The sequence below is a fragment of the Sciurus vulgaris genome, assembly GCF_902686455.1.
Source record: "Sciurus vulgaris genome assembly, chromosome: 10".
NCBI lineage: Eukaryota > Metazoa > Chordata > Mammalia > Rodentia > Sciuridae > Sciurus > Sciurus vulgaris.
Window position 1 is genome coordinate 72,338,499 of NC_136470.1, and position 7,050 is coordinate 72,345,548.

A 7,050-nucleotide genomic window follows, 5' to 3' on the forward strand; every position below is an offset into this window, starting at 1 on the left:
GTTCTTTATATATTCTGCTCTATCTGAAGTGCTCTATCTGAAGTATGAGTGGCAAAGATATTCTCCCACTCTGTAGGCTCTCTCTTCGCATTGCTGATAGTTTCCTTTGCTGAGAGAAAGCTATTTAGTTTGAATCTATCGCAATTATTGATCCTTGCTTTTATTTCTTGAGCTATGGGAATCCTGTTAAGGAAGTCTGATCTTAAGCCAACAAGTTGAAGATTTAGACCTACTTTTTCTTCTATAAGATGCAGGGTCTCTGGTCTGATTTCAAGGTCCTTGATCCATTGTGAGTTGATTTTTGTGCAGGGTGAGAGATAGAGGTTTAGTCTCATTCTGTTGCATATGGATTTCCAGTTTTCCCAGCACCATTTGTTGAAGAGGCTATCTTTTCTCCATTGCATATTTTTGGCACCTTTGTCTAATATGAGAATATTGTATTTATTTGAGTTTGTGTCCATATCCTCTGTTCTGTACCATTGATCTACCTGTCTATTTTGGTACCAATACCATGCTATTTTTGTTACTATTGCTTTGTAGTAGAGTTGAAGTTCTGGTATTGCGATACCCCCTGTTTCATTCTTCCTGCTAAGGATTGCTTTAGCTATTCTGGGTTTCTTATTCTTCCAGATGAACTTCATGATTGCTTGCTCTATTTCTGTAAGGTACATCACTGAGATTTTAATTGGAATTGCATTGAATCTGTATAGCACTTTTGGTAGTATGGCCATTTTGACAATATTAGTTCTGCCTATCCAAGAACATGGAGACCTTTCCATCTTGTAAGGTCTTCCTCAATTTCTTTCTTCAATGTTTTGAAGTTCTCATTGTAGAGATCTTTTACCTCTTTGGTTAGATTGATTCTCAACTATTTTATTTTATTTTATTTATTTATTTTTTTTGGCAATTGGAAATGAAGTTGTTTTCCTCATTTCCCTTTCAGATGTTTCGTCACTTGCAAATAAAAATGCTTTAGATTTATGTGTGTTGATTTTATAGCCTGCTATTTTGCTGAATTCATTGATGAGGTCTAGAAGTTTTCTGGAGGAGGTTTTTGGAGCCTCTAAATATAGAATCATGTCATCAGCAAATAGTGACAGCTTAAGTTCCTCGTTTCCTATTCGTATCCCTTTAATTTCTTTAGTCTGCCTAATTGCTCTGGCTAGAGTTTTGAGGACAATGTTGAACAGAAGTGGTGAAAGAGGACATCCCTGTCTTGTTCCTGTTTTTAAAGGGAATGGTTTCAGTTTTTCTCCATTAAGAATGATGTTGGCCATGGGCTTAGCATAAATAGCCTTTAAAATGTTCAGGTATATTCCTACTATCCCTATTTTTTCTAGTGTTTTGAGCATGAAGGGGTGTTGTATTTTGTTGAACGCTTTTTCTGCATCAATTGAAATAACCATATGATTCTTATCCTTAAGTCTATTAACATGATGAATTACGTTTATTGATTTACGAATGTTAAACCATCCTTGCATTCCAGGGATGAACCCCACTTGATCGTGGTGCATGATTTTCTTAATATGTTTTTCGATACGGTTTGCCAATATTTTGTTAAGGATCTTTGCATCTATATTCATCAAAGATGTTGGTCTAAAATTTTCTTTCCTTGATGTGTCTTTTCCTGGTTTGGGTATGAGGGTGATATTAGTTTCATAGAATGAGTTTGGTAGGGTACCCTCCTTTTCCATTTCCTGGAATACTTTGAGAAGTATTGGAATGAGTTCTTCTTTGAAGGTCTTGTAGAACTCAGGTGAGAATCCGTCCAGTCCTGGGCTTTTCTTGGATGGTAGGTTTTTAATGGCTTCTTCTATTTCATTGCTTGATATTGATCTGTTGAAATTGTATATGTCCTCCTGGTTCAGTTTGGGAGGAGCATATGTCTCTAGAAATTTGTCAGTGTCTTCGGTAGTTTCTATTTTGTTGGAATACAGATTTTCGAAGTAGCTTCTCATTATGTTATGTATCTCAGTGGTGTCTGTCATGATATTTCCTTTTTCGTCACAAATTTTAGTAATTTGAGTTTTCTCTCTCCTTCTCTTTGTTAGTGTGGCTAAGGGTTTGTCTATTTTGTTTACTTTCTCAAAGAACCAACTTTTTGTTTTGTCAATTTTTTGAATTGTTTCTTTTGTTTTAATTTCATTGATTTTAGCTCTGATTTTCATTATTTCCTATCTTCTACTACTTTTGCTGTTGTTCTGTTCTTCTTTTTCTAGGGCTTTGAGATGTAATGTTAGGTCATTTAGTTGTTGACTTTTTATTCTTTTCTTGAATGTGCTCCATGCAATGAATTTTCCTCTTAGTACCACTTTCATAGTGTCCCAGAGATTTTGATATGTTATATCGTCATTCTCATTGACCTCTAAGAATTTTTTTATCTCCTTCCTGATGTTTTTTGTTACCCATGTTTCATTCAATAGCATATTATTTAGTCTCCAGGTGTTGGAGTACTTTCTGTTTTTTATTTTGTCATTGATTTCTACTCTCTGTCCACTATGATCTGATAGAACACAAGGTAGTATCTCTATTTTTTTGCATTTCCCTAGGGCTGCTTTGTGGCATAACATATGGTCTATTTTCAAGAAGGTTCCATGTGCTGCTGAGAAGAAAGTGAATCCACTCATTGATGGATGGAATATTCTACATATGTCTATTAAGTCTAGGTTATTGATTGTGTTATTGTGTTCTATGGTTTCTTTGGTTGGATTTTGTTTGGAAGATGTATCCAGTGGTGACAGCAGTGTGTTAAAGTCACCCAGAATTATTGTGTTGTGGTCTATGTGATTCCTGAAATTGAGAAGGATTTGTTTGATGTACATGGATGGACCATTGGTTGGGGCATAAATATTTACTATTGTTATGTCTTCCTGATTTATGGTTCCCTTAAGCAGTATGAAATGTCCTTCTTTATCCCTTCTGAATAACTTTGGTAGAAGTCCACTTTATCTGGTATAAGGATGGAAACCCCTACTTTTACTGAGTTCATGTGCGTGGTAGGTTTTTTCCCATCCTTTCATCTTTAGTCTGGATGTCTTTTTCTATGAGATAAGTATCTTGCAGGCAGCATATTGTTGGGTCTTTTTTTTTAATCCATTCTGCCAGTCTATGTCTTTTGATTGATGAGTTTAGGCCATTAACATTCAGGGTTATTATTGAGATATGATTTGTATTCCCAGTCATTTGACTTATTTTTGGTTTTTAATTTGGCTTGGTTTCTCCACTGAGTGTTTTTTCTCTAAGGTAGTTCCTCCCTTTGCTGACCTACATTGTTGTTTTTCATTTCCTCCTCATGGAATATTTTTCTGAGAATGTTCTGTAGTGCAGGCTTTCTATTTATAAATTTTTTTAACTTTTGTTTATCATGGAAGGATTTTATTTCATCTTCAAATCTGAAGGTTACTTTTGCTGGGTATATGTATTCTTGGTTGGCAACCATATTCTTTCAGAGCTTGAAATACATTGTTTCAGTCCTTCTAGCTTTTAGGTCTGGGCTGAGAAATCTACTGATATTCATATTGACTTTCCCCTATATGTAATCTGGTGCTTTTCTCTCGCAGCCTTCAAAATCCTATCTTTATTTTGAATGTTAGGCATCTTCATTATAATGTGCCTTGGTGTGGACCTGTTGTGATTTTGTGCATTTGGTGTTCTGTAAGCCTCTTGTATTTGATTTTCCATTTCATTCTTCAGGTTTGGGAAATTTTCTGATATTATTTCATTGAATAGGTTGTTCATTCCTTTAGTTTGTATCTCTGTGCCTTCCTCAATCCCGATAATTCTTAAGTTTGTTTTTTTCATGATGTCCCATAGTTCTTGGAGATTCTGTTCATGATTTCTTACCATCTTCTCTGTTTGGGCAACTTTGTTTTCAAGATTAAATGTTTTGTTTTCATTGTCTGAGGTTCTGTCTTCCAAGTGATCTAGTCTGTTGGTGATGCTTTCCTTTGAGCTTTTTATTTGGTTTATTGTTTTCTTCATTTCAAGGATTTGTGTTTGGGTTTTGTTTTTGTTTTTGTTTTTGTTTTGAGAATCTCTATCTCTTTGTCGAAATTATCTTTTGCTTCCTGTAGTTGCTCTTTCAACTGTGTATTGGTATTATCATTCATTGCCTGCATTTGCTCTCTTATCTCATTCTTTTCTTCACAAATCATTTTAATTATGCATATTCTGAACTCCTTTTCTGATATTTCTTCTACCATGCTGTCACTCAATTCTATTAATATAGAATCTAGGTTTGTTTGGAACATTTTCTTCTCTTGTTTTTTCATGTAATTCACCTATGTTCCCCTCTAGCAGTGCAAATTTCCCCTATTGGTTTCTAAAACCTCTTCTTTAAGAGGGAGCTCAATATTAGCAGCACCCTACTGTACAGACAATATGCAGCCCTAAACCAAATAGCCCCTATGAAGATGTTAACAATATTGTCATAATAAACAGACAGGATGAGTTCAACTATTATCTACAGTATAACAAATAGATTTGCAATAAGGTCTGCAGTTTCTTATGGAGGACATAGAGAATGGGGAAGGGTGTAGGATATAACTGTTAATGGGATAAGAAAAGAGTACATAAAAGTTCTAGACTGTAGAAAGAGTGAAAGTATAATCAAAATCAGTTGTTTGTTAGCATGAGAAAAGGGAGAAAGAGACTCTGAGGAAACAGGTAAACAAAAGGAAAATGGAGCAAGAAAAGTAAGAAATAAAAACTTAACAGTTTTCAAAAAGGAGAAAAAGAAAAAAGAAAAAAGATCTACACTATAACAGTCATACACTTTCCAAACTTCCCAATCTTCAGTAGCCTGATGCATGAAAGGTACCTGACAATGAGCTTCCAGTCTCCAGCAGGCATCTCAGGATAGGATTTGCCCCACCTAAAGGTGGGAACTTCTGCTTCCAGAATAATCCAAATATGTTGGCAAATGGGGAGCTGCAGCTCAGGGCAGGGGCATGGTCAGCTGGGAGTCCTGGAGGTGGGGTGTGGTTGGTGGGGCAGGAGTCCTGGAGGCAGGGTGTGGTCAGTCTGGTTGAGAGGTACTGGTGGTGGGGCACAGTCAGCCTGTCCCGGGGTCCTGCAGGCCCTGACTGTTGTCTCAAAATGGTGGCAGCCATGTGTAACCAAACCTGTGGGTACTGTGGTAGTGGAGTTCCAGGCAACAGCAGGCAGCTGGCGATCCACTGGTGGTCTATGGTTTGTCTGTAGGCTACTGGTGGACAATCTGCAGGTGCACCACAGGCGGTGGGTGATGAATAGGTGAAAGGCAAGCAATGGGCAGGCAAGAGGCAGGCGAACAGGCAAATGGCAGATGATAGGTGCCAATCAGTGAGCAATCTGCACTCAAAAAGTAGTCAATATGCTGGCAGACTGCAGGTGCTCACAGTGGACAAATGGGCTAAACAGCAGGGGATCGATAAGCAGCAAAAACTGCCTCACCAAGAAACAGATATCCTCTGCTTGAAACCTGAGTTATGGAGCAACAAGGAATGCAGTCTCCCTCTAGTCCACCATCTTGGATCCTCTAGAACCACTTTTTGTTCTGAGAACATGACTCTACTTCATCTGACCTGTAGGCTGTGTAAGAAGGTGGACCTGTTTGATTTCCCAAGAAAAAAATGAAAGGTGAGCCAGGAGACAAAGAGTTGTGTCAGGCACTGTGAAATCTAAGACAAGTAGCCAGACCAGATTTTTACTCAGCAGGTTATTGAAGACTCGCATAACCAGTAACCAGCACACACACCCCTATGACAAATTCAGGTTACTTCCTGGCCTGTGATCACTTGGAGGGAACTATATAAGTGTTGTATAGTGACCTTTTAGTATCCAAAGTTAGTATACATGTGATTTGCAAGATGCTTTGGTTAAGCACATTTGCCACAGGACAACCAAGAAATTTAATTAGCACACAATAATTATTTGGTGAGCAAAGAAACCCAACCGCAGTCTGAGATGATCTCCAAAAGATGTTTTTTCTTAATCATCCTTGATGTTGAAAATTCTTGCTTTTGTTTCTTAAAATTCTTTTTATTGAGGTATAGTATATACCAGTGCACCAATCATAAACTCAGTAAATGCTTTTAGCTTTTTAAATAACATTTTTCTGACTATAAAGATAACAAATACATTGTAGAAATATTTAAAAATATTTCTGGAAAGAAAATAATAACTATTAATAATCCCACTTATACTCCCACCATACAGATTCCCTTCTAACATTTTAGTGAAGACCTCCTCAATATTTTCTATAGACTATCTTCAAGTACTATCAAACCTTCATATCCACAAGTTTGGCATCCACAGATTTAGCTAACTGAAGATTGAAAATATTCAGAAAAATCCCAATAACTGCATCTGTTTTGAACATACAGGAATTTTTTTCTTGTAATCATCCTATGAACAATCAGTATAACAACTATTTACATAGCATGTACACTGTTAAGTATTAAAAGTAATCTAGAGATGATATAAAGTATACAGGATTGTTTGTTTTTCACCTTTCTGTGAGGTTCTGGGAACCTAGAAGGACACTATACGTTCGCAGGGTAGAGACTCTGCTGCTGAACTAAACTCAGCCAAAAGACAGTATACCTTGCTCCACGCAAACATTAATAACACTCAAACTTCAGCTATACTTTAATATGAAGAATAAAAAAGACAAAAGTTCAAGTTAATGACCAGGTCCCCAAATAGGATTGGCCAGGGGTAGGCCCTCAGGTTCCATTCATGGACATCCACTGCTATAGCAAAAACAGAGAATTAATGCCAAGACTGTGGATACCATGACTATGAGGTGATCTCAATCTAGATCACTCTAGGACACTTAGCAAGAGAAAATCATGTCCTAAAAAGACCCACACAGAGGAGTGGAAGAGAAATTCATCCCAAGTGATGCATACAACCAAATACAAGAATACAAGATACATGAAAATACAAGGTAACACAATGCCTCCTAAGGTTCATAATTCACCAGCAACTTACCCCAAAGATATTGAAGTAGATGAAATATCAGAATTCAAAAGAATGATTATAAAAATGATCAATGAATTCCAAAAG